Source organism: Thamnophis sirtalis, unplaced genomic scaffold (assembly GCF_051295495.1).
Source record: "Thamnophis sirtalis isolate CommonGarterSnake01/CBP01778 unplaced genomic scaffold, rThaSir2_p1.2 scaffold_8, whole genome shotgun sequence".
Classification (NCBI taxonomy): domain Eukaryota; kingdom Metazoa; phylum Chordata; class Lepidosauria; order Squamata; family Natricidae; genus Thamnophis; species Thamnophis sirtalis.
In genome coordinates, this window is record NW_028261388.1 from 70,377,796 (window position 1) to 70,404,243 (window position 26,448).

A 26,448-nucleotide genomic window follows, 5' to 3' on the forward strand; every position below is an offset into this window, starting at 1 on the left:
TAAAAGTTCTCCCTCTTTAAAACTGTTAATTTTGGGCCCAACATTTACGGCTATCGTTTATTAATAGTTTGTTAAACATTATGGTGACAATATATGTTAATGATAATTTCTCCTTAGTCAGTTAAAATAATGTTACAAATTGTATACAAGATGTTGTCCTATCAGTATTATGACCCAAATACTGCCATATTACAGACCTTTCCAGCAGCAATTTAGATAACGTACAAAACCAAAAAGTAATTTATTTTTGGGTCAATAGTGTTGGAGGAGGAGGAGGAAGAGGAGGAAGAAGAGGAAGAGGAAGAGGAGGAAGAAGAGGAGGAGGAAAAAAATAGGGAGCAATGATAATAATCCAATAAGCAAACAAAGTAAGTTAACAAGTTAACTGTTCATCCCATCCAAAAGCCTTGTACCCACTGAAAAATGGCTATAATTTAGAGTTTTTTGACAGATATGCACCTGAGCACCCACGAAAGTCTTTGGACATCACAGGGACAGTATGTCGTGAGATTTAGGAGAATGTCTAAATTACTCAGGAAAGAAAGCCTGCTGCATTACACCCTTTTAAAAGATTTCCCTTGTAAATCTAACAGATCACTGAACCAATTAGATTACCCACTCAAATTTCATTACCAATGGCGGTGATAGCTAGAACTGTTTAAACACTGTAATGAGGCATCTTTATATCCTAATTCCAAACAAAAAGTAATATACAAGTTTAAATAATACATTAGTTGAAGTTTGAAGTGCATAGTTGTTTGTAGGCTTTGTTCACAATGTTTCTCAACAAGAAAATTTAAAAAATAAGCCTACTGATTTTGTTTGTTCATTAATGAGAGCTTAATATATATATTAACTTTAATAAGACAATGAAGAGCCACATTGTACTTACACATATTGAATTCCACTATCTCCCCAGAATGCTAATTAGAATAAATGTTGGAATGAATTCCGATGAGTCTTAATATATTTTTGATTTTGCTAAATTTTTCAGCAGTTTGTTTTTTTCCAGTTTGTTGCCTATAGTTTTTCTAGAAAATGGATGAATATTTATCCATAGTATCTTTAGCTTGTGAGCTATAGCATAAAACGTTATGGATTTTAGTAAAATTTGTTACTTAGAAAAGATAGTACTGAATTATTTCTGATTAATGAAAAATAGCAAATGTTCTAGCTCTAGGCATCACAGCCAGAAACTTCGAAGAGCAATTAAATGTGCATATAGTAAAATATATATATCTTTAGAGTCCACCAGCAGGTGGCAGCAATTTGAATATCTTGCCTGGGCCTAAAAGTTAACCAAGACTAAGCATGGTTAGTATTAGGATGGGAGACTATCACAATAAAAGAGATTGGTGAATTGAAAAAGATCCTAGAAGGTGGCAATGGCATACCACTTCCATACTATGGTTAAGAAAAATATGACAGGTTGAATGTAGAGCTCCTACTTTTTGTACATATTGCTAATATTCATGTTTTTCTGGGGAAAGTTTCTAAATCAGCTTAAACACAAAACAAAATAAGTGATTTATTGTATCCTATCTTTATTACTTTTACACATAGCTCAAGGGACGAACATATCCAACCTACCTTCCTCCTCCTATTTTCCCAACAACAGCAACAAGAAGCCTGTAAGGTGATTTGGGCTGAGAGAGAGAGAGAGAGACTGACCCAAAATCACCCAGCCGATTTTCGTGGCTACGGTTAAAAAAGTTTGCAGGATCCAATCTGGGTAGATCACCAGGACCAGAGGTTTTTGTTTTACTCCAGCATAACTCCAAAAACTCAGAAGACTAAACTTCTGGTCCTGGCGACCGACCTAAATTGGATCCTGCAACATTATCATGGGACACATATATTCGGCTTCATTTGTAAAAAGAAAAAAGAAAAGAAAAAGAAAGTTTGTACCATACTGGAATAGAGATTAGGAAAAAAAATTGAAAAAGTTGAAAACCTCTAAATCAGTGGTTCCCAACCTTTCTTTGGTCATGCCCCACCTAAGCATCTCTAAATTCCTGATCCCCCCCACCTCATGGCATATTATACTTACTTTACTCAAAAAGTTAACTCTACTCATGTGGAAGCCTAAAAGGCCATTAACTTGATTTAAACAAGATTCAAATTGCCCCCATTAAAAATAAAATTGCTCCCCTATGGGGCATGGGCCCATGTTGAGAACCACTGCTCTAAATGCTTTATTTTAGAATAATAATTTAAGACCCTAGTCCTCATACACTGTTTTAGTCCTCACAAAAGCCTTTGATTACTTAGTAATACATTTATGCATTGTATCCTATAACTGATCCACTACATCAGGGGTGTCAAACTCAAGGCTCGGGGCCCAGATTAAGCCTGGGGGGTGCTTAGATCTGGCCCGCGGGGCTGCCCTGGAAACAGCAACAGACTGGCCCATAGTACCTCTGCTAGCGGAAATTGAGCTCCGTTTTCGCTGCCAGAAGGTTGAAGGAGGCCATCCCAGTCCAAAAAGAAGGCTTGTGGGGGCCATGGGTGGCAGAGGGTTGCAGGAGGCCCGCACAGCCAAAAACAGCTCGACAGCCCCTTTTTAGTGGCAGAAACCTCAGGCAACCATAGGCTCCCCAACACAAGTGAGGTTAAGCTGGCCATGCCCACTCCAGCCCCTCAAGGTCAAACATAACCCGGATGCAGCCCTCAATGAAATCTAGTTTGACACCCCTGCTTTACATCAAGGAATAACATTTGAAAGACGTCTCATCCCAAACAAACCTTCAGTCTCCACAAGTCTCAGAAACATGAGGGAGAGTTAGCATGAGTTCAGAAAATGAGACTGAACAAAATCGGAAGGCAATCTATTGTTCCTGGCTATCTTCAGCATTTTTAAATATAATATCTAAGAGCAGAATATGCGTGCCTGCTCTCTTTTCTTCTGCTTAAACTTTTTTAAACCAAATTTACAAATCTAAGAGATACCAGGTATTTATAGTTCCATTATGTATTACTTGCAAGACATTTCACAGGATTATTGATGTGAGATATATATAATAATCATTCTTAAAAACAGATACATATGCTAATGGTCCCACTCAATATAATCAGCTTCATGCAAAAGGCCACCTAAATAGGCTCAAAGACATTATCTTGCTGCTCTCACCAGATTTGCATACATAACCACAAATGGGTTGCGAAAGAGAATAAATTCAGAGCTAGACTGAAAAAAGATGTTTGGCTGCTTAATACCAAATAACTTATTATACCCAATGTTAGGTTTCCATCCTGATTAAGTCATGGTTAACTTTTCTGACCTCCCCCCTCCAACCTGCGAATCACCCAGACACAGGCTTGGCTGTTTGCCACTCTTTAATCACGGAGTTATCGACTCCTTTGGCTGAAGGCCCAGACAAGACTCACATGCAAGAATAGTTGGCAGCAACCCAAAATCCAACAGGCACGGATACAAGACAGACAGAGTTTTCCAATACTGTTTCAAACGGTTGTGTCCTGCAAATGTTCCCTCCCAACTTCTCCACTTATATACTCTTTTGGGAGGGGCCAAGCCACAACCACCTGGGCTTAACGATCATCTCTGAGTCTGCCTCCGGAGCTGCTGCTTCCGTTTCTCCGCCCTTCTTAATCTTGCATCAGGGACAAACTGCCTTCGATCCTCCCCACTGCTCCATGCCTCAGGCACCTCCCAGTGGCCAACCAGCCTCTGTGGTCCCTGCTCTGTCTGAACTCTGCCCAGGGTCCTCCACATCTTCCCTGGCAGACTCATGGTTCCTCGCTATCTGAGTCCATCAGCAGCTCAACCGGATCCTGCTAGGCCACAACAGTTATACAGGCCATACTCTAAATCTGCCTGATTTCAGTCTGGTGTCTATCCTTCATTCTCTCTCCAGACTCTAGTCTATCCTTCTAATCTAAGGTAAAATACCTTTGAAACAGTGGTGGGTTGCAGGCAGTACACCCCGGTACGAGTGTACCGGTTCCTGCCCGGAGCACCGGGTACCGGTTCCTGCCCGGAGCACCGGGTACCGGTTCCTGCCCGGAGCACCGGGTACCCGGAGCACCGGGTACCGGCAGGTGAGCCCTCCAGTGCTCTGGAGGGCCCACCTGCCCGCCCAAGCTCCTTACCTGTATTTGAGTTCTTCAGCGCTTCCGCACATGGAGCGCACGGTGCCTGTGCGACGCTCCGCAGAGCAGCTGGAGCATCACGGAGGCATCGCAAGAGGTAGGGATGCATGTGCGCGCTGCACACATTCATGTAGTGGACACCGGGTCCTGTTGCAATCATACCGGTTGCAACGGGATCCGGAACCCACCATTGCTTTGAAACCAAGAGTTAATTATTGACCATTCTGAGTGATAATTTTATAGAGGAGCGGCAGCTGCTGCTTCAGAAGAAAGGGAAGAACTGCATCAGGCCAAAGAGACCACTTAGAACACAGGGGTCAAACTTGCAGCGTCACATTGCTGTCATGTGACGTTTCATGACTTTTCCTCTTTGTGGAGCTGGGGTGGGCGTGGCCCGCACATGACACATCCGGCCCACAGACTGCCAGTTTGACACCCCTGACTTAGAAGGACCCATGTAGGCAGCTCTTAGTAGAGTTTCAGCTGAATCTGAATTGAGTTATTGGACAGTTCTTCCTCACCAGTTCAAATGATCATTACTTGAATAGCTTAACCAAAGAAGGTGAGGAAAGGGGGGGGGGAGGAGACAGAAGAAAGGACAAGCCATTTAATTTGATTTAATAGATTCTGATGTAATTTGCTATTTATACCAGTTCAGCACCTTGAAATCAACTTGCATTATTTAAAAATGAAACATTTGGGAGTAGTGAATCACTACAGAAAAGGCTCATTTTGTTTTAAGGAGAAAAGCAAAAGTTGAGTTTTCTGTATTAATTGCTGTATACATAAATCACATATAACAGGGGAAAAAACCTTGAGTTTTGAATCAACATTAGTTTGGATCTGGATGCAGCATTCTATTGATGTGATAATTCACAAATAAACATGGATTTTATATAGTAGACTTAGAGCTGCAATTCCTTATGGTATTGTATCTCGCTAAAATCAATTGGGTAATTAATCCTTTGAATAAAACTAATTATTTCATTCAGGTTAGGGTTAGGGTGGTACAAGAAATAGATATACTATTTTCAATAATTATATGTTAATTAAAATATTTTAAACTATGACAGCTTGAGAAGCCAACCTTTAGGGGATTACTGTTATTATCTATAGAGGTTTACGACTATAATAAATTTTGATTTGATTACTGTTATTATGGCTTACAAAGCATACCTTTGCTAACAAGAATTTTCATTATAATACATGAAACCCGCCAAGATTTTATACTAATACGGCAGCAATTGTATTCTACTCCATTCAGTACTTAACCTATTAAAACTGAAGGATTTGTCTTAAAACCACTATAAATTTTATTCCTGTATGATTGTACTGCTGGTAATAATATTGTAACTGCAATAGCTAAGATTTGAGGTATTAATTCCAATCATATTTATAAGTTGCTCAAATCCAGTGAAAGGCTCCTCTGAAGTACCCTATTTTTCGCACTATAAGATGCACTTTCCCTCCCCCTCCCAAAAAAAGTGGGTGAAAATGTCTGTGCATCTTATAGAGGGAATGATGCCAAAGCCCCACCCACCTGCCGGCCCCCACCCTTCAGGCCTCTGCCTCCCAGCAATTTGCCTCTTTACAGCAAACAGCATAGTCAGCTTCAGCACAGCATGATTTAGTACGAGTGGCTAATTGGTGGTTGGATCGACCTCCGGGAATACTGTCAATCAACTGTTCCAGGTTGCAGGGATCACCGCCATCCATCGCCGCTGCCGATCACTGCCAAATGGTGGTGGCAGTGGCAGTGATCAGCAGCGGCTGCGAACCACGCTGCCTGTAATGGGCCGAAAATGGGCCACGTGGAGGCCAAAAATGGGGCACGCATAGGCAGCATTCAGCTAGCTCCGCAGCCTGAAAAAGCCGATCGGTGGTATTCCAAGAGGTTGATCCAACCACTAAATCGGCTCCTTGTGCTAAATCAGGCTTATGTTAAATCAGGCTGTTTGCTGTTTGCTGCAAGGAGGCAAATTGCTGGGAGGAAGAGGCAGATTCTTTTTTCTTGTTTTCCTCCCCAAAATCTAGGTGCATCTTATGGTCTAGAGCCGGGATGGTGTGGCACAAAGAGCCATTTGTCAGGGCATGAGAGGAGTTGCCCTATCAGCTGGCCAGCATGCATGCACGCACTGGCCAGCTGAGTTCAGGCTTTTGAAAAGCCATTTTTCGCCCTCCCCAGGCTCCAGAGGCTTTATAGGAGCCTAGGGAAGGTGAAAACAGCCACCCGACCCTCCGGACACCCTCTGGAGCTTCACTGAAGCCTCCGGAGTGCAAAAAACCGGCCCTACGGGCAAACAGGAAGTTTGATAACAGACTTCTGGTTTGCTCGTAGGGCCGGTTTAAGCCCTCCGGAGCCTTCAGGGAAGCATCCTGAAGGCTCTGGAGGGCTTAAACCGGCCCTACGAGCAAACTGGAAGTCCGTTCCCGAACTTCTGGTTTGCCCGTAGGACTGGTTTTTTGTGCTCCGGAGGCTTCAGTAAAGTTCCTGAAGCCTTCGGAGGGCCTCCAAGGGGGCGGGAGAGGCTGTTTTTGCCCTCCCCAGGCTCCTATAAAGCCTCAAAAGCCTGGGAGGGCAAAAAAAGCATGCAAAAAATGGGGGGAAATGCCTGTCATGCACGCATGCGTGCTGGGTGTGTGTGTCATGCATTGCATTATGCGTGCGGCACGCCCACGCATGACCCCCCTGCGCTCCCCCTGCTTATGGCACATGAGCCAAAAAAGGTTCGCCTTCGCTGGTCTAGAGCATCTTATAGTGCAAAAAATACATAAATTATATATTAAGCTCTATAATTCGTTAAGGCACAATTATTCTTCTTTCAAACACCTAAACTAAAGGCAGATGTGTTGCATTGAGCAACCCTACAACAGGATAAAAATTTTCCTCCACAAAATTATGGCAGAATTCAGACCTAATACAACATTTGTGAAGAGGCACTAACAAACACTACAGACCTTAGAAAACCGTAAAAATATTGTAGTTGTGCCTATTAGGATTCCCAGAGACTATTACTACTAGGTACTATGATAATTGCATTTGAATGGGGTTTTTTGGGAGTGTTGATTCTGTAATAGCAAAAAAATACTTTTCTCTTTCTGAAAAAGCCTTTGCATACGTCACCATTTATAATATTTCTATCTTTAGTTCTATAAATGACCCAGCTGAACATTTACTTCACTTGTAATTTTATTTCATCCCAAGTTTTTTTCCAAATTATTTTATCAAAATCAATAGAAATATTGAAGAATTCAAGACTTAAGTTTAAATCTTAATCATTTTTGTTGTTTGTTACTCAGTTCCCCTTGTTTCTTTTCCCTCTTTTACTCTTAACATATTCACAAGCCATTTTATTGTTCTCAACTTCTCTCTTTAAACTCAGCTGAACTTTTTTTCCTGACACTCCACAAATCCAGAACCCCTGAATGCATATTTATGGATAAGCTAATCCTCATTCTACCTCCTATATGATTTTTGTTCAATAGCCATAAGTCAGTAGTCTTTTGATATCGCCACACTGGCATCTTCCTGTCTCCCAGCTGTGATACCAGCTGCTATTGTTACTGATACTTCTTGAAGTTCACATGGTAGAAGAAATTGTTATGTGCTACCTCAAGAAAACACTGAACTCATTCAAGGGGGACATTTCAAATGGTAACTTTTGAAGAAATAGCCAATTTCCTAATTGTGACACTTTCTATTCTGCTAAATGCTGAGTGACATCAGAATTGGAGTGGGCACTCAGAGTCAAAACAATTCTGAATGCAGCCAATGGACTGGCATGCTGGCAATTGGCTGCCAACAGCATTATATTTCTTCCAGCTGGGCATAGGTGCTGAAGGACAGTAAATGTATTTCATGGGTATGCAAGGAGAAATTCTTCCTGTTAGTCCAGAATCTATTTATTGGCTGCTACTCTCAAACATAATCCCTTTTCCGAGAATACTAATTCACAGCCCACTTCTTTAGACACTGGAATCCTATCCTGCTGAAAGGCCCGACAAGTTTGTTTCTAGATAAATGGTTATGAAAACATGTCCTACTAAAGAGGAGATAATCCTTCAATTGTCCTTTATAACATGGAAAATACACAATGAGACATTTCAGGCCATCATGATGAACTGAGTAAGGTACTCCAACTTAGTCTTCAAGTAGTGATACTCTATTGTTATGGTATTAAGGTGGCCTTGTTTGTGAAACCCCAGGCAGTTTACACCCCGGCAAGAGAGATGAGAAAATAGGCCTTCTTTCAAATCTGGTAGGATTAGAATGTAGTTGACAAAGCATATAGGTTGACACGTGATTGATGCTTATGAATACTTTTCAACACATATACACATTACAAATTAATAGTATCACATCCCGTGATCCTTTTTCTATACAGGAACAAAAAAAATAGAATTTTAAAAAACATTCTTGTTTGAAGTGGGCTAAATAGGAGTTTAGAATGAACCTAGAATAATAGGATAAACCTATTATTCTAGGTTTATCCCCAACACCAGATTTTTAGTGTAAACAGCTACTTGAGGGCAAACAGTGAAAACAAAAATAATGCTGTTTATTTATTTTATTTTGGCACGGTCCGACGCCAGAGCAACTCTGGCCAGTTCACAATTTAGAACAGAATACAGTTATGGTTAATAATCAGCCACATGTTTAGACGATTTGACATTTTTATCTACCTACTGAGTTCTTCCCAAAGACCTGGGAGTCAGATGTTGGTGCTTGACTGTGTGAAAAGTCACAGGATGTAAGCTCTTTCAACTAAAGCTGCTTTTTGCAATTGACTGATGGTGATTTTACCAATATGGATGCTGTTCAAGTGGTGCTCCAGACATTTTGGAATTGCACCCAAGGCATCTATTACTATCAGTACTATCTTTGCTTTCTTTTGCCACAATCCTTCTACTTCTATTTGCAGGTCTTTCTAATTTGTGATTTTCTCCAGTTCTTTGTCTTCTGTTATGCTATCTCCAGGTACCGCTATATCCACCATCCAGAATTTTTTTAATCTTTCTTTTCAATAAAGTCTGACATTTTGTATGGCAGATATTTGTTTGATTGAATAATAAAGTCCCAGGGCACTTTAGTTTCATTTTGTATTACTTTATCTATTTTGTGGTCTTATTAGTTCCTGCTTGCAGGCAAACGGTATTTCTTACAAATATTTCAATGCTTCATTTTTGTTATTTTACTGTTGTTTGTAGTCTGTCTTGTATTATTGATTTGCAGCAGCTAACTGGGTAGTCCATTATTTCTTCAACTTCTTTGCAGAGGTTGTTTTCTCAATTAAGGTTTTGTCGTGATCCTGTTGGATCTTGATTCAGAGGAGGAAGAGGAGTCGGAACCAGGACCATCCGCCGGAGATGGCACATATCTCCTGGAAGATCCAGAGTCGAGGAGCTGAGGATGATGCTGTCCCAGACCCACAGTAAATAAAAATTGATGGGTTTTTTTTTTAAAAAAATCAGGTTTTTAAAATTTAAAATTGATTTTTTAATTTAAATTGCATTTTTTAATCAAGCTTATTTTAATAAAATGCTTTTGGAGTAAAAAAATCTATCTAAAGATAGTTTTCTATTTAAGATACTTCAATAATTTAGTTTATTCAGCATGAAATGGAGCTTAATTATCTAGCATGAGGCTATATATTCTGCAATATTTACATTTTGGTTAACTCATTCAATGAATCCAAACTCCGCAAGCTGAGATAACATGCACTGCATTGATGCATTCACATAATTTCATACTAACCATGAGATAAATCATAAAACAAAGTTCAGGAATATTCCTTAATCCCATTGTTTTGCAAATCTATGTACACTACAACTGTTTGAAGAGAAATGCATCTGTACCATCAGGCTCTAAGAATGAGGAGGAAGGGCAAGTAGTAAAAGTGAAAGTGAAACCTTCTAAGCAGCTCATAAATATATTAAAGAGTACCTGTCATTTCAGATCCCATCATGGCAACGGATGTTAGCGGGCATCCACTCACCTGCTGCCTGCCACGTCCCTCACCTTGTTGTGTCACTGCCACATCACCAGCAGTCCCATTAAAGTGAATGGGATGGTCAGTGAGTCAACAGCGGATCAGAGGAGGAGCCACTGCGGGACAGAGATGACAGTTGCTCTTTAAAAATTATGATTTAAATCGAGTTGATTTAAATCAAGTGTTTTTACTAGCGATTTAAATCATGATTTAAATTGCCTTGATTTAAAACAAAACAACCCTGCCCAGACTCTTCTGGCATTGGGAGAAGTGGTCAACTGGATTGGGAACTGCCTGCCTTCATGAATGCAGGGTAGAAGTTAACGTTGGTCCTACCTGACACGTTACTTCTCAGTGGATTGCAGGAGGGTCCAGGATTGGGTTGTTTCATCTTTATCTGCCCAGAGATTGAGTCATAATTGAAGCCACGCCTCCAGCCCTCTCTTGCTTGGCTCCAGTTCCGACGAAGCCATAGCCATATTTGGAGATGAAATAGAAGAGCGGCCTCTACTCCGCAGCTGACGAGCCCAGAGTGAACTACAGACCTAACCTATCAGGGCAGGGCCTGGACCCTCCTGCCATTCACTGAGAAGCAACGTGTCAGGTAGGACCAACGCTACTTCTCCAGTTGATATTGCAGGAGGGTCCAGGATTGGGACATACCAAAAAGCAGCTGTCCTAAGGGTGGGTAACTGATTGGCTTGTGGACTTAAAAGACTTTCTTCCTGTTTGGTTCTGTTAACTAGTGGACCCAGTTAGTGGGACTGGGTTACATTGACTGGGTGGTTGTTTTGTGGGGGAAAGTAGAGTTTTACCAACACCCGTGGAGGGCCAACTGTTGTGGATTAGCAGTGCAATAAAAGACTTAGTGTCTGCATCTGCCTATGAAACCTGGATCAGAACAGACCTGGTCATGTGCAGATAAAGAATTAGACCCAAAGGTGCTTTTTCAGGAGGCAACTGGACTTTGTTTTTTCTTTGAAGACATTTCGCTTCTCATCCAAGAAGCTTCTTCAGCTTTAACAGGTTAGTGGAGAATGGAAGGATTTATATTCCTTGCAGACAGATGATCATTTGCATCCTTTTAGAGGGTTGTTAAGGCACTTGGAAGTTTATCTGTGTCCTCAGGGTCACCTGAGTAGTCCTCCGATTCCTGTAGTCTGCAGTTTTGTTCTCTGGAAATCCATTCCTATTCCCACACCATTCAAGGGTGTTCATCCCAAATTGTATAGCTAAAAGTCTGTAGAGTTTCTCAGTCATCCAGGTCATGATTGTCCCAAAGGTGCTTTTTCAGGAGGTAAGTGAGATGGATTTGAAGCAAAATGTCTTCAAAGAAAAAACAAGAAAGTCCAGTTGCCTCCTGAAAAAGCATCTTTGGGACAACCATGACCTGGATGACTAAGAATCTCTACAGACTATAAGAATTAGACCGTCTATCTCTTTCTTCAACTTTTCTGCTCTTAGCCATTGCCAAGCCTTTTGGATGTCTGCTTTGTCTCCTAATTTATTATCATTATGGTTGATCTGTCAGCCAATTGTTTAGATTGGTTTTGGCATTTTTATTCATTTTATCCATATTTTATCCATTTTATCCATATCCAAGTTGTGGGAGCTTCATCATTTGAGACTTTCAAGAAAGATTGGCCATTTGTCAGAAATTGCGTAGGGTTTTCTGCTTGAGTGGGGGGGGGATTGGACTAGATGACCTATAAGGTCCCTTCCAATTCTGTTAATCTGTTAAACCTGGGAGAGGCAGATGTTGTTGTTGTTGTGGTTTTAAAGGTATTGTTGCAGGATGTAAACTCTTCCAAATAAAGCTGCCTTTTGCAATTGACTAATGGTGATTTTGTCAATGCCAGTTGTGTTCAAGCAGTATTTGAGAAGTTTTGGGACTGCACCTAAGGTGCATATTGCTATTGTTGCTATCTTTGCTTTCTTGTGGCACAGTTATTCTACTTTTATTTGTAGGTCTTTGCATTTTGTGTTTTTACCAATTCCTTCTCTTCTGTTCTGCTGTCTCCAGGTATTACAAAATCCACTATCTAGACCTTTATTTATTTTTCTTACAGATGATTGTTAAGTCTCAGGCGCCATTTTTATTATTATTTCTATGCTACCCAACTCTGGGCAACTCAACACAATCAAACAAAAATATTAAAATGAAATCAATGAAAAATGACAGATAAAAATAAGAGATGGCATATATGGCATCTGGGTGAAGAGTCAGTTCGTTATAGTTCTTTTAAATTTCAGCATAAATATGAATGAGATAATGCAATGGTAGTCTAGACAACAAAGTCAACATAACAACAAAATCAGCTCTAAAAAATTAAGTTCCACCCAATGCTCATATTTTCCTTCTCCTGTTGATGCACAATGACTTGCCAGCTCTAATATAGTGTAAAAGTTCTCACTATGCTAAATAAACTCCCAATATATGTGTAGAGGAGTACAGTGATCAAAGAATGCATAAACATTAAGAGAAAGTGAACAATAACTCAGTCCTGGGAAAATGGAAGACATGAGAAGGAACTCATAATAGAAAAGCCTTTATTCTATGTTTGGTGTAAGGGGGTAGAGAGATACTCTGGGAGTTTTTTTAAGATGTTATTATACGACAGTAAAGTAGCCTTCTTGAATACTTTGCTTTGTTGCTTATTGACCTGTATTATCTCAGAGGGATGACAATATATGCTATAGTACTTTACAATTATAGTAAAATGAACTTGAAACTAATCTCTTGCTTCCTCAGTTTTTGACTAGGGCAACAAGCAGATAACATGGTAAGTCATACCAAATTCTACCTACTGAAAAGTCATTAAAACATTACTTGAAAGGAAGGAGGAGCCACGTCGTGATGTTACAACGTGCGGTCTCGATTCTCTGAGACCACCGTTGATACTTTTGCCGCTGGGGGGGGGTGTCCATTGAGACCTAAACTATCACATAGAGATGGTGATCAGGAAGACAAAGCCTTGCTGGTCTCAGGAATATCGCAAAATCCCTGACAGACCCAAGGGAAGTGCTTCAAGCCCACAGTAAACAGGCAGCCCCTAGGCTGATGAAATCGGGACGCTCCGGAAGGAAGGAATTGAAAAGAGAAAGTGAGTCCATCTGGTGAGGTATTTTTTCTATTTTGCTAAAGACTGCCCAAAGAAATGTTTCTTTAAAGCCAAATTAGATCCTTAAACAAAAGAACTGAGCGGCGAAAATAATCCTAATGGGATCACTGTGGAAAGTTTTTTTTCCTTTGTCTTTCTAACTATTTTTTGTGGATTGAAATGCTGGTAACATTCTTCATCTCTCCTCTTTAAGTGAACGGATTTTTTTTCTTCTGCTTCTTGTTGCTTTATTTTTTGACTTCTGGATTAAAACCTTCCTTTTTATTTTAACAATTCTTCCTACTACTTGTTATTAAACCACACTAAAAGAAATCTAAAGAACTTTGTTTCCTACAGAAAGTGAAAATTAACAGCGACTTGGAGGTTTTTTTGAAACAAGGTATCTTTCTTCCTACTTGACTTCACTAACTTTGCAGCTGAAGGGTTTGCAACTTGTTTACAGAAACTGATAAAGAACCAAGGGCACAAACTGTTTTCACAGGTGCCTCTGAGAATTATTTTGGCAGGGAAAGAAAGGAAGGAAGGAAGGAAGGAAGGAAGGAAGGAAGGAAGGAAGGAAGGAAGGAAGGAAGGAAGGAAAGAAAGAAAGAAAGAAAGAAAGAAAGAAAGAAAGAAAGAAAGAAAGAAAGAAAGAAAGAAAGAGGGGAACAGAACCCTTCCCCTTTGAAGAGTACAAAAGAACTTGTGTTCAAATCAATTTAAAATAAAAGTAAGAGATGCCTGGAAGACTAGAGTTGCAGTCATTATTAGTTTTTCCCCTTTTTCTTTCTCTCTCCTGTTTTGGAAACATGGGTCAATACTTAGATGAGGAAACCTTAAAATTCCAAAATATCTTGGCTGGAATTCAAAATCTATTGGAAGGATATGGGAGAATTGAGAAGGTTGGAATGACTAGTCTTCCTCACAGCAAAAGATGATGGGGTTGGAGCCCCAAAAATTAAAGGGGAGAATGAAGATATAGAAGATAAAGATAAGACAATAGATGAATTTATTAATGGAGCAAACGTGGGTGAAAATAGAAAGAACGGGATATGGAAAAGGGAATTTGACGAATTGGAGCTTTACCCCAGATTCCAGGATACAGAAGAGAAAATAATACTAATGATAATAGATAGAAGAAGAGAAATTTTTTCAGAAGCAAGAGTGACAAAGACAATTTAACTTTAGTAGCAACTGGTGGGCAAGGAGATTATCTGAGAGACCCTTCAAGCAACAAAGTGTGGAGAGAAGCCTATAAAAACCTTATAAAGGAGATAAAAAGAAGACTGACTCCACAAATGGCAAGAGAGATAAGACTGTTTTGTTACTGGAAAGATACAGGTTGACAATGAAAGTTGGTAATAAACAGTAGGTTTTTTTATTATTGGTGATTAATAAGTAGGAATTTTGTAACTCCTAGATTGTTTTAGATTGTTATTAAATGTTTACTTGCTAACAATTAACTATAAATAATAATAATGAAATGATAATGGATACAGTGTAATGATGTATGTATGTATGTATGTATGTATGTATGTATGTATGTATGTATGTACGTACAATTTAGTAAAAGCAATTTGGATATAAATTGTAAATTGTGACTTGGGAAAAAGATACATTTTATTAATAACTTTTCATTTGGATCCTATTATAAAGGTGTAAGGGTTTTTGGGGGGGGCTGATGAGAGGAGATGGGGCATAAATAGTAAATGATTTTAGCCAATTATAATAACAAGGAAATGTTAATGGACATTATTTAACTATATATATATATATATATATATATATATATATATATATATATATACACACACACACACACACACACACACACACACACACACACACATATATTTAAAGTAACTTGGATATAAATTTTAGTCAGTGAGTTGGAAAAAAAGGGGGGGGGAGGCTTAGAAACTTTATTAATCTAATATGAACTATAAGTAATGACTGTGGAAGAAATGCATGAAAGTTATCTGTAACCAATCGACACGCTTTCCACAAGATGTAATGAAGGATGATTCTTTTTTGTGTTTTTGTTCAATTAAAATAAAAAAAATAAAAAAAAAACATTACTTGAAACAGCAGTGCAACAGCTAAGCATGCTTTTTGAAGAATGGAGTTCTTATGGGACTCACATGGCTTGTTGGAAGCCAACTGGGGAAGTCACAATTGACAATCACATGCCCCCAGGCTGTTGCATCTGTCTAAATACATGCCAGTTGCCAATTGCTCAAATTTTGATCACATGACCACATGGCAGTTAAGTGCACGGGCCGGTCTTATATTCAAACAGTCACTAAATGAATGGCTTTATAATTGACAACTTCCTTTACAAAGTTCCTGGAGGCCTGACTTGATTCGATTCCCACAATTATGTGTAGAACTTTTTACTCTTTGAAAACTTAGGATTTTTAAATTCCTGATGGAAAATAAGAAGACTGGCAAGGAGCAGAATGGATTCTTGGCAATGGTCTTCATAGTGAATAATAGTTTTCTGACAAATATAGACCAGCATGCTGCTAAAGATAATAGAGACATTTTCAGGCACAGCTTTGAAAGCCTAAAGCCTAACAAAATTCTAATAAATTAAATTGTAGAAAAAATGACAAATTAAAAGTTAATAAGGCATGAAGTGTCTATAGTATACTCCTGAGAATTCAGAAGTAGCTCACTAATCTCCCTAATACTGGCTTTCATTTCAGAGGCCTACATATTAGTCAAAGCAATACCAACTTTTTTTTAAAAAGTAAGAAAATTACAAGATTATGAATCTATAGCATCTCACGTAAGTATTAGTATAAATCACTGTGAAGGCTAAGAAAATCAATTGCTTGCTAAGAAAGGAAGCTCTTAGTAAACACTATATGTATGTGTGTGTGTGTGTGTGTGTATACATACATACATACACACGCACACACAGACACAGTATATGTACATATACATCTACATACATACATACATACATACATACATCTTTTAGAATTATTCGAGATTACTCATGGCTGGTTTGGCGACTAAGGGCCAATCACTCTCTCTAAGCACAACTCACCATACAGATTTGATTGCTGCAGGGAAAATAGGTGGAAAGAGTATTTGTTATGTTCACCACCTTGAATTATTTCAGAGAAAGAGTGAACAAAGACGTGGGAGCAAGAACAACTTCCTCCCAGTTTGATTGGGCTGACCGCCCTTTGGTAGCTCATGATGGGACCAGTCTACCCAGTCACCAGAGGGCTAGGCCAAGACTGGCCTACTGAACCTCTGGGTAGCCATGCAACAGCACTAAAGTGATCACAAATTTGCCAAATTTCAATGGAAAAGAATAATTTTATCTTCATTTCAGCAGAGTTAACTGTTCAACTATTGACTGAACTGCTATGAATATGTGGAACATAAACACAGGGAAGCACCTCACAACAATCCTCAAAGTTAATAATCTTCTCAATGCAAAGAAAACCAGCCAACAGTTACAACCCAAGTCAACTGAAAGTTTTAGAGGCACCCATAATTTTGTAATGCTTATGATGCTTTTATGTGTTTGTTTTTGATAATACATACTTGGCATTTTCCTAAGACTTCTAAAGTGTCACAAGGATTCTGTTTCATTGTAAAGGTCAGATATAAATTATGTACCGTATTTTTCGGAGTATAAGATGCACCTTTTCCCCCCCAAAGAGAGGGTGAAAATCTGGTTGCGTCTTATATTACTTAGCTGCCTGGGTCGTCTGGAGAAGGGGGAGGTGAAGTGGGCACTGTGCAGCAAACGAGGCGTAAGACAAGGTGGCTTGCTGCTCGGAGTCCCGCTTCTCCAGACGACCTAGTCATTGGTTTCTGCTCCTGGCCTGGGAGATGGATCTGGCCAGGAGGAATACAAGCCCCATTTTTGCAATCAGGGAGGAAAAGAGAGCGTTTCAGATGTCGGGCGATCCCTGCAGCCTGGAACCTCCCGCTGTCTGAAATGCTTTTTCCTCCCCGATTGCAAAAATGGTGCTTGCATTCCTCTTAGCCAGATCCATCTCCCAGGCCAGGAGCAGAAGCTGACTGCCCTCTAACTGGGTTGTCTGGAGAAGGGGGAGGCCGAGCACCCAGCCACCTTGCCTTACACCTCTCACACAGCACCCACTTCACCTGTCCCTTCTCAGATGGTTCCAGGCAGCCAAGATCACCGCGCTGCCACCTGAAAATGCTGTTACTGCACTCTCTGCCACCCGGAACCACCTGAAAAGGGGCGGGTGAAGAGGTCGCTGCAATCCCCCCAATCCCCCAGATCTGTCATGCAGTGCTTATTGCTACTGCTGCTATTGAACCCAGCTACCATATCTCTTTGCTGCATGACAGATCTGGGCAGATTTGTGGGGAGAGGTGGATAGAAGAGGACCAATTCTCTTGTGTGGACCCAATGGACCTCAGAATGCAGCAGGTGCCAGGCTCCAGGGAGACTCCCACCCCGGCGCTCCTGCATTCCAAAGTTTCCTGCGCTTTTTCCATTAGCCAAAATCCCGACAATGAAAATAGCTTTTTCTGGCAAGAAAGAGGAGATCTAGGGTCCTGAGAAAAGCCTTCGTGCAGAGGAGATTGGTTCTCTTCCCTTGCTCCACCCCCCCACCCCAATCCCTCTGGATCTGTCATGCAGTGCTTATTGCTACTGCAGCTATTGAGCCCAGCTACCATATCTCTTTGTTGCACAACAGATCCAGACGGATTTGGGGGGGGGGGGGGGGAATGTGACAAGGCAGCCTCATTTCCTTTATGCTTCCCTTTTGCCATTCAGGTGCTGCTGCAAGGAACCACTAATCCAAATGGAAGGGAACTCCACCCCTCCTCATCCAATGGGCTGTTCCCAGTCAAGCACAGCAGCAGGCATTCAGCAGCCCCCACATGTCGTTTCCTCCTTGCTGTAGAGAAGAAGCGAGCTGACTGCTGCTCCTTGGGCCAAGCAGCTCACCGTCACCACCAGTCCGAGGGAAGGGGGGGAAATAAAGCGCCGAGAGACATGTTTAGTCCTGCCCTGCCGTGGGAGGGGTAGAGAAAAGTGGATTTGAGATCGATAAAAGCCTTACTCTTTAAGAAGATCAAGCCCCCACGTGTCGCATTTCTGCCCTCCCCGGCCCCCAGAAGCACTTTGCAGTCCTCCCAAACCTTCTGCATGCCCCATGGGCTCCTGACAGCCGGGGAGGGCAAAACCCTTTTTCTTTTATTTATCTCTTGAAAATCTTGGTGTGTCTTATACTCCGGTGCGTCTTATACTCCGAAAAATATGGTAAGTAAATAAAATGTGATAAAGACTGAAGCAACCTTAAAAATATATGTCAAATTTCTATCTTGCTTCATTCTGTTTTTTTTAATTAAGTTCCTTTCCAAAGGCTATTGATTAAATTTAGCAGGCATAGAATAGCAAACTAATTGCCTTACGAACTGAGATCTTTTAAAAAAACCTTTTTTAAAAATAGAAAAAATTAATGAACAAGTATGTATATACATCAAATAAGAAACGATGAGATCAAAACAAACATTTCAGCAATTATGTCAGAAAGTTGTGAAGGTCTGGTGTTCTGACAGAACAAAAGTATAAATATTGTGAGTGTCCTGCCATCCAGAACACTGAATATTTTTTTCAACAAAAAATGTCACCAGGATAAATTCTAATAACAAAAGTTAAGGCATACTTTGTCCTTTTGCAGCAAGGATCCACAAAAACAGCTAAAGAAAACCAACCAATGGATCCTTTTCAACACAGCCTGTGAATAGCTAGACAATAGCAAATATAAATTTCTATTTGGTTGAAACCTCTTCCTAATTTATATATTCAACTCCTGTATTTAACAATCTGCCTGCAAAGCTCCATGTACAGAACTGTATTTCTGTATTTAACAGCCAAAAACTCAACATCTAATAATCCTACCAGCAATGCATATGAGCAATACAGCATTTTGCACTTGAGAACCTGACTGAACAAGAACATATACATAGGGCAGGCTGTGCTACATCAAACTCCCACTGCAAAAGATAATTAATAAAGCAGAAAGTTTTCATTTTTTCAATTTCAATATTTTTCTTGTGGTCAAAATTATTTCAAATCTTTGAATATGCACTTAATTTTGCCTCTCAATGCTTCAATAAATGATTAGGTTTCTACTATTGTCTATAGAGTAGGTACTTACTATCAAGTTATGGTCTTAAATAAAAGAGTTTTAATAATGGTGCATATGCCATTCATAAAACCAGGAAATTGGAATTTTTTTTTATAAAGGTTCTAACACTGCATGGACTTCTGGATGATCTATTTTTGAATAGGAACCCAACTACAAAGAAAATGTATTTTCCACATTAGGCAGTGTGATAAATAGAGGAAAAAAGGAGTTGGGCCCTGCTAGCCTTCCTTCCACGTAACTTTTGTTGGCTAATGGTTTTATGTCAAGGTGGCGCATTGGTTAGGGTGCAGTACTGCAGGCCACTTCAGCTGACTGTTATCTGCAGTTCAGCGGTTCTAATCTCACCGGCTCAAGGTTGACTCAGCCTTCCATCCTTCCGAGGTGGGTGAAATGAGGACCCAGACTGTGGGGACGATATGCTGGCTTTGTAAACCGCTTAGAGGGGGCTGAAAGCCCTATGAAGCGGTATATGTCTAACTGCTATTGCTATGTCTGATCTAAAAGCAAGCATGCTTTTATCATATATGCATGAAGATAAGGGAACACAGCTCTGATGCTTCCTTTTTAGCCTCACTTCCAACTGAAAATAATCTCCAAATGCCCATTTAATTCTTTGGGCTATCTGGAATGATACTCTACTTCTGTTGAAAACAGTACCCAGCTAAAGCAAGTGAGCCATGGAAGGAAAGCTGAGGTGGGTTAATTTAAAGGTGATATTGTGCCCGATTAATCACAGGGAACTTTTTAATCAAGACCTACCCCGCAAAGAAGCTTTTAAACATACAGGGTATTATGATTACAGCAGCTTTTCTCTATTTTCAAGCTATCACCCTCATTGTTAACCTCTTCAGTATAGATCTGAGAAATTACTAATTATACACTTTTAATTTACTTTATCCTACTCAACTGAAATCTTTTATGAGCTGTTCACAATTGCTATTTTGTTTTTGTATCTGGGAAATTTTGCATTATAAATTCTATTTTATTTGGCTTCATGATAGACTATCACAAAGTATTAGGAAGAAGTAGAATATGCAATCTTAATATAAAAAAGTGTCATGTAATAGATCTGTTTGCAAAATGATAACATTTTTTTCTTCAAAATCATAATATATTTCAAATGAAACCTGAATGCAGTAGAGCAAGTTTTGGATTGGTTTTGGTTGTCTGCTTTGCTCATCAACCCAGATCACAAAGAGGACTTACAGAAGGAACTGAACTCTCATTCCAGGTGAATTTAGTTATTTCCAAATAATTATTACAAAGGACTGGACCAATTAAGTAGTTTAATATACTTTCACAAAATTAGGATTCAAATCCCACTAGCATCTTTCATTATAAACAGCTGGTAAAATACATTATTTTTCCTGAAATCTATTTTCATTTCAACGTTTTAAGTGCACATGAAAATTTTCTCTTCACTTAAACACAACCATTAAAAACTTAGACATTATAATTAAAAGCACATTGGAGGTTAAGACCAAATTTGAAACAATCTATTTCAATTAAGACAACATAGTTAGATATTCAAAGGTAATAACTGAATTCAGTTATAATAACTTAAGTTTGGACTCCATGTTAGTATCTATTTTCAAAACCCATAAATTACACATTTAGAAAAGTGGAAAGAACCTTTGATTTCTGATCTCTGATTCCTGTCATTCCTCAAACATCCTTTTGTCTTAAACTGAGAAAATAATTCAACAGAAGAACCAAGGAGAAGAGATGCCACTTAGGAAACAAACTGACAAGAGAGGTAGGAGCACCCAGTGGCTTAATGGTCAGGGAAAAAAAACTTAGGAAGGTTCCCCATAATGGATAAAGCAGTTAAAAGTGGCAGTGGGAAATTTGTGCTTTCAAAATTGCAAAATTCTATTAATGTAACCTAACAGAAGAATCAGTTCATCTAATTGTGTTTCCTGTCTGGTTTATCTGGGAGGGCTGTCAGAAGGACTAGGAAGTAAGGTTGAGAGTATTTGAAGTTTTATTATGGATAGCAATTGTAATGAATTTTCCAAACAGATTTATCATAAATTTCAACTTTGCTTCAAGTGAAACGAGTTCAGCCATTCCCTCGTTGTGCATAGACAAATAATTTTATTTTTTCTGCCCCATCTTTGTTCATTACTATTTCTTAAAAAATAAGTCAATGATTTACTACAAAAAGCCACATCTCCATTAAAATTATAAAAAGTATCATATTTCAATTTAAGAAGTAATCAATTATTTGTATCAGTCAATAAGGTATCTTTAAGGATATTGGCTACATTGCGAATAAACTGTTCATCTAGGTTGAACTTTAGATCCATATTTTAATTTGAAATGAAAAAATACATACCTACATTTCAGCATTAAAAAAGTAGGATACACATTTTTACAGATCAAAGGTGTTTTTTTAAAAAAAAACAAAGAATAAGAAAAACAAAGCAATAATTATTAATGTTGTAGGAATTTGTTCAAAAGTGCTAGGTATAAACAAATAAAACTTATACAACAAAAAAAGAGTGCTAGGTATAGGAACATGTGAAACTTGTAAACAACAAACAAAATATAGTCCTCAATATAACAAAACTATTATAACAGAAAACTCCATACCCTCCCCTTTAATCTCAAAGTCTGGTTCTGCTTGTGTAATCCCGTCTCCATAACAGCCACTAAATATACTATCCCACTTATCTGCACAGAAGTTATTACATTAGTTAATTTAGAACACGCACACATTTCTTTAAAAGTCAGAAAATATTGTAAATTACAACAGAAAATCATCAATGGGACTGACAGGCATGAAACAAACAAATTTTGATTAAACAATGGAAGAACAATTTACAAGGCAAGATAGCTGATGCTCACTTACCTGCATGCAAAATAATTTACTTCCCAGTAAATACAACTAGCTGTGCTTGAATGATAAGTCTGAAAATCTGGATCTTGATCCTGGTATATGTGCTGTCCTTGATATACAACTGCAGTTTTGCCAAAAACGGTTAAGTGCTGGTTTTCAACAAAACTGTCATAAAATGTGATCATTTGACTGCAGGATGCTACAAATGGTCATAAATGCAGTTGTCTTGCTGAGTACCTGAAGTTCATTCACATGATCATGGAGGAGGGATGACTATTGGAACTTCGAATGCGGGACGTAAGCCTCCTTTTTTGTGGTCAGTTGTAACTTTGGTCACTAAGTGAACAGTCAGAAGTCAAAGACTACTTGTATTTATGACGGTAGACTTATTACATTTAGAATGGAAATATTTGAAATGTAGGCTTCAACTGAGATTGCATTTTTGTGCAAGAGAAAAAGAAAAAGGGGACCCACAAACAAACGTGACAAAATTCACACGAAGCATAAATAGAACAGGTAGTCCTCAGTTTACAAACTGGTCTCTTAAATGTTATAACGGAGCCTCCAAAAGGTACTTATGATCAAGGTTCGAAGGTCCAAAAACCAGGGCCCTTTCCTGCAGCCATGGGACTACATTTTGGGCAAGCAGCCTGCATTAACAGCTGTTTGTAGTGTCCCGAACTATTCCACAATCAACAATGAATTCACTTAACAATTGCAGTATTGCTTAATGATCACTATTAAAAAGATTGTAAAATCAGGTTGGTCATATGGGCGACTCGCTTTACAACCATCATAATGTACAACTGTAATGAGCAGGCTCGAGAACTACCTGCATGTAGCATGATCATTTCTGAGGAACTGAACAAGCTTAATTGAGTGCACAGAGGAACATTCATAGAGCAGTTACTACAGAAGACAATTTGAAAACTATAGACTTTTAAATTATTCAGCCTATGTAGATAAATATATATGAGGGATATATGAAGAAAAGTCTCTAGAATTCTCCCATAATAGTAGGCATAAATGGGAATCCAAAGTCAATCAGAGTGCTACACTTTTCTTAGTGCTGACGAACACTGGATTTTTAAGAAGCTCAATAGGTGTTATCACACTGCACAACTACTACTCAATTCATATTAACCAGAATGCAAAAGGTGTCATATTCTGCCAGGTGAAAACTTTAGGTAAAGTATAATAAGAAATTATTAATAGCACATGGAAACTAATCATATGAAACAGATATAATTAATTTAGTGTAATTTTACTCCTAGCTGTGTCCATTTCTTTCTCCTGCCTATCTATTTTTCAGAGGTCAATTTCAGGCATATTACCAAAGGCAAGCAAGATTGGGGCCTGAAGGAACTTATGTATCCATGACGTACATTGTCATTAGCCTAACTTCTGGAGACAAAAACAGCCGTTTCTGCCTTGCTGCTTGAAAAGACTGAAGGTAGCCTTCCAAACAACATTACTAGCCCATAGCATTGAAATTAATCCTTCCCCCCCAAATCTCCATACTGTCATTTTGTACCTTATGTACCTTTTGTACCCTATGAGAAGGGGCGTTGGTCTTACCTGACACGCTCCTTCTCAGTGTGACAGGGAGAGAGCCCAATGGAATGGGTTCTTGTTCTTCGCTCCTCTTTACACTGAGTTAATCTTTCTTTAGTCACGCCCACCTTGACTGTGCATATCTCAGTTTTGATGAAGGCATAGCGATTGACTTGATGCTTTACAGTGCTGGTATCTGATGACCCTGGACTCAGGCCCGACGGCTGCCAGGGTGGGGTTGGAGTCTCTCCCCGTCACCCTGAGAAGGAGCGTGCCAGGTAAGACCATTGCCCCTTCTTCACGGTGAATGGAAGAGAGTCCAATGGAATTGGACATACCAAAGCCAGCAGTCCTAAGGATTGGCTCTGGCTCCGAGTCCCCCCACCCTTTCCATATGCATCTTCTGAAGCACCCTCCTGCCAAATGCCGCTTCAGTTGAGGCGAAGATGTCCATTTTGTAGTGTCTAATGAATGGAGATGGAGAAGACTATGTTTCTGCCCTACAGATTTCTTCGATGGAAGCCTGCGTGTTCCATGCCACAGTTGTAGCTGTGCTTCTTGTTGAATGTGCTGTCACTCGGCCAGGCTGTGGTAGCCCCTGGCTGTCTTACGCTTTGGCTATGCAGAACCTCAGCCATCAACCTATAGTCAATGGTGTCACTCTGTTGCCCAGGGCGGAGGGCTTAACTGATATGAAGAGGCCCTCCGTCTTCCTGATCAAGGCTGTTCTCTTGATATAGGTTGTGAGTGCTCTCCTCACATCCAGGGTGTGCCATTTCCTCTTTTGAAGATGACTAGTGTTTGGACAAAAATCCAACAATATTAATTCCTGCCTTCGGTGAAAAGAGGAGTTCCCCTTCAGATGGAAAGATGGATCTAAGCATAGAACCACTCTGTTGTGTGGATTATACACAGGTCCTCTCTTATAGAAAGGGCTGCCTGCTGATATCCATTTGGCCGAGGTGATGGCCACAAACAAGGCTACGTTACATGAACTTAACGGCTCGAACAGTCTCGAGGAGAGGGCTTCTAGCATCTTGCCCAGGTCCCATGTGGGGTAACTGTGCATTACTGGGGTTTTCAGGTTTGTTGCGCTTCTGATGAGCCTGCATACTACTGGATGCTGTGCCAGGGAATCTAGGTTTTCACATGATAGTTCAGAAGCTAAGGCTGCCATCTGTCTGCGCGCTGTGTTAGGGGATAGGTACTTGTCTAGTCCTTATTTTCATGCATGCACTCAAAAGTCCAATTGGGCTTATTATCTGGGGAGGACTTATTTTGGGGAAAACAGGGTAGTATTTCCAATAGGTGTTTATTTGTATGGAGAAAAAAGGACCTAATCAGATAGCTATGTACATGTTTACCAATACTTATTCTATGTTCGTTCACTCACAAAGTTATTTAATCAACCCTGTCAACTATTTCATATCCCTATTTCATTTTGGCTTCCATATGATATCTATCAAAAATTATAGTAGCATTTAACCATTTGAAAGACATTGTTCCACCACTATCATGAAGAACCCCTTGGCTCTTCCAAATATCCCTTAACAGATCTGTGTTTTATCCATTATTACATGCCTAGTTCAGCAAAGTAACAGTTGCTGGCACAGGAACAACTCATTGTGCTAAGCAAAAACTGGGTATCTTCAATAGCTAAGATTACTGAGACTCAGAGACTTCTAAAACTGATCAATTTTCAGGGATAGAAAGATTGAATTCATTCTGGACTAACTCACTAACACATGCTACACATGAGTAGTGTTATATGAATTTTCAATTCTTTGTAAGACCAAAATGTGTTTTTGCTATAGAACCTGGCTTCCTAGATAATAATGATCAATAAAAATTATGATAATTACATATCTAAATCATCCTACTACGTCAACTCTGAGGAAAAAAATCTAGCCCTTATGCAAATGATAGCCTTTATGCAAAGACCAATTTCAAAATATATGGATAATGGGACCCAAACAGTGGACAAATATTTAAATTTCCATTTTCCATAAGTTACATACCTAATTAATTTACTGTACTTCATGATTATTTATCCTACCTGACTAAACTGAATTGCAATAAATTGTGCTCAATACATAGATGATTAATTTCCTCTGTAAAGAATCTAAAGTTTCTGTTTGTCTCTAAATCTTTCAGGATGGGGTATCAAACTTTGATCTAGGTATCTATATGACGGCCCAACCCTTGCTCTTTAAAAAGTCTATAATCAATAAATATGGCCGACTCCACACATAATATTAAACCAAGATTGCTAAACCATGACTTGCTGAACTAACCAAAGTGGCTGGATCTGACATTATGTTTGGCCAACAAGGAAAAGTGTCTTAATGTAGTTATGTGCTCTGCAGCGCTGCAACCAGGGATATCCACAGGTCAACATAGTAACCACAACCATGTGACTTAAACCTACTCCTTTTTTAAATGCGTCAGAATGCACATAAATGAGGGAGGGGATTTCAATCATGTAGTTGCAGTTGCTATTCCCGCTTTTTACCCACACACCCCGGTAGATTCTACAAGCTACGCAAAAAACAAGAATCTAAAAAAATAGTAATTATGAAAACCAACAGGTAATGAGGTAGTCACAATCCAACAGCGAATTAGACATGTTTAAACTCAATTAAAATTAATGGATTTAAGCATGCCCAGCATTGTGTTAGATTACTCAACTCTGC

The 26,448-nt window shown here is 39.4% G+C and overlaps 1 protein-coding gene across 7 annotated transcripts in view; it reads right to left on the reverse strand.

The window, feature by feature from the left end:
• The window catches only part of CXXC5 (CXXC finger protein 5), a 108,769-nt gene that overhangs the window by 40,588 nt on the left and 41,733 nt on the right, over positions 1–26,448 (reverse strand). The gene's annotated exons all lie outside the window — the stretch shown is intronic.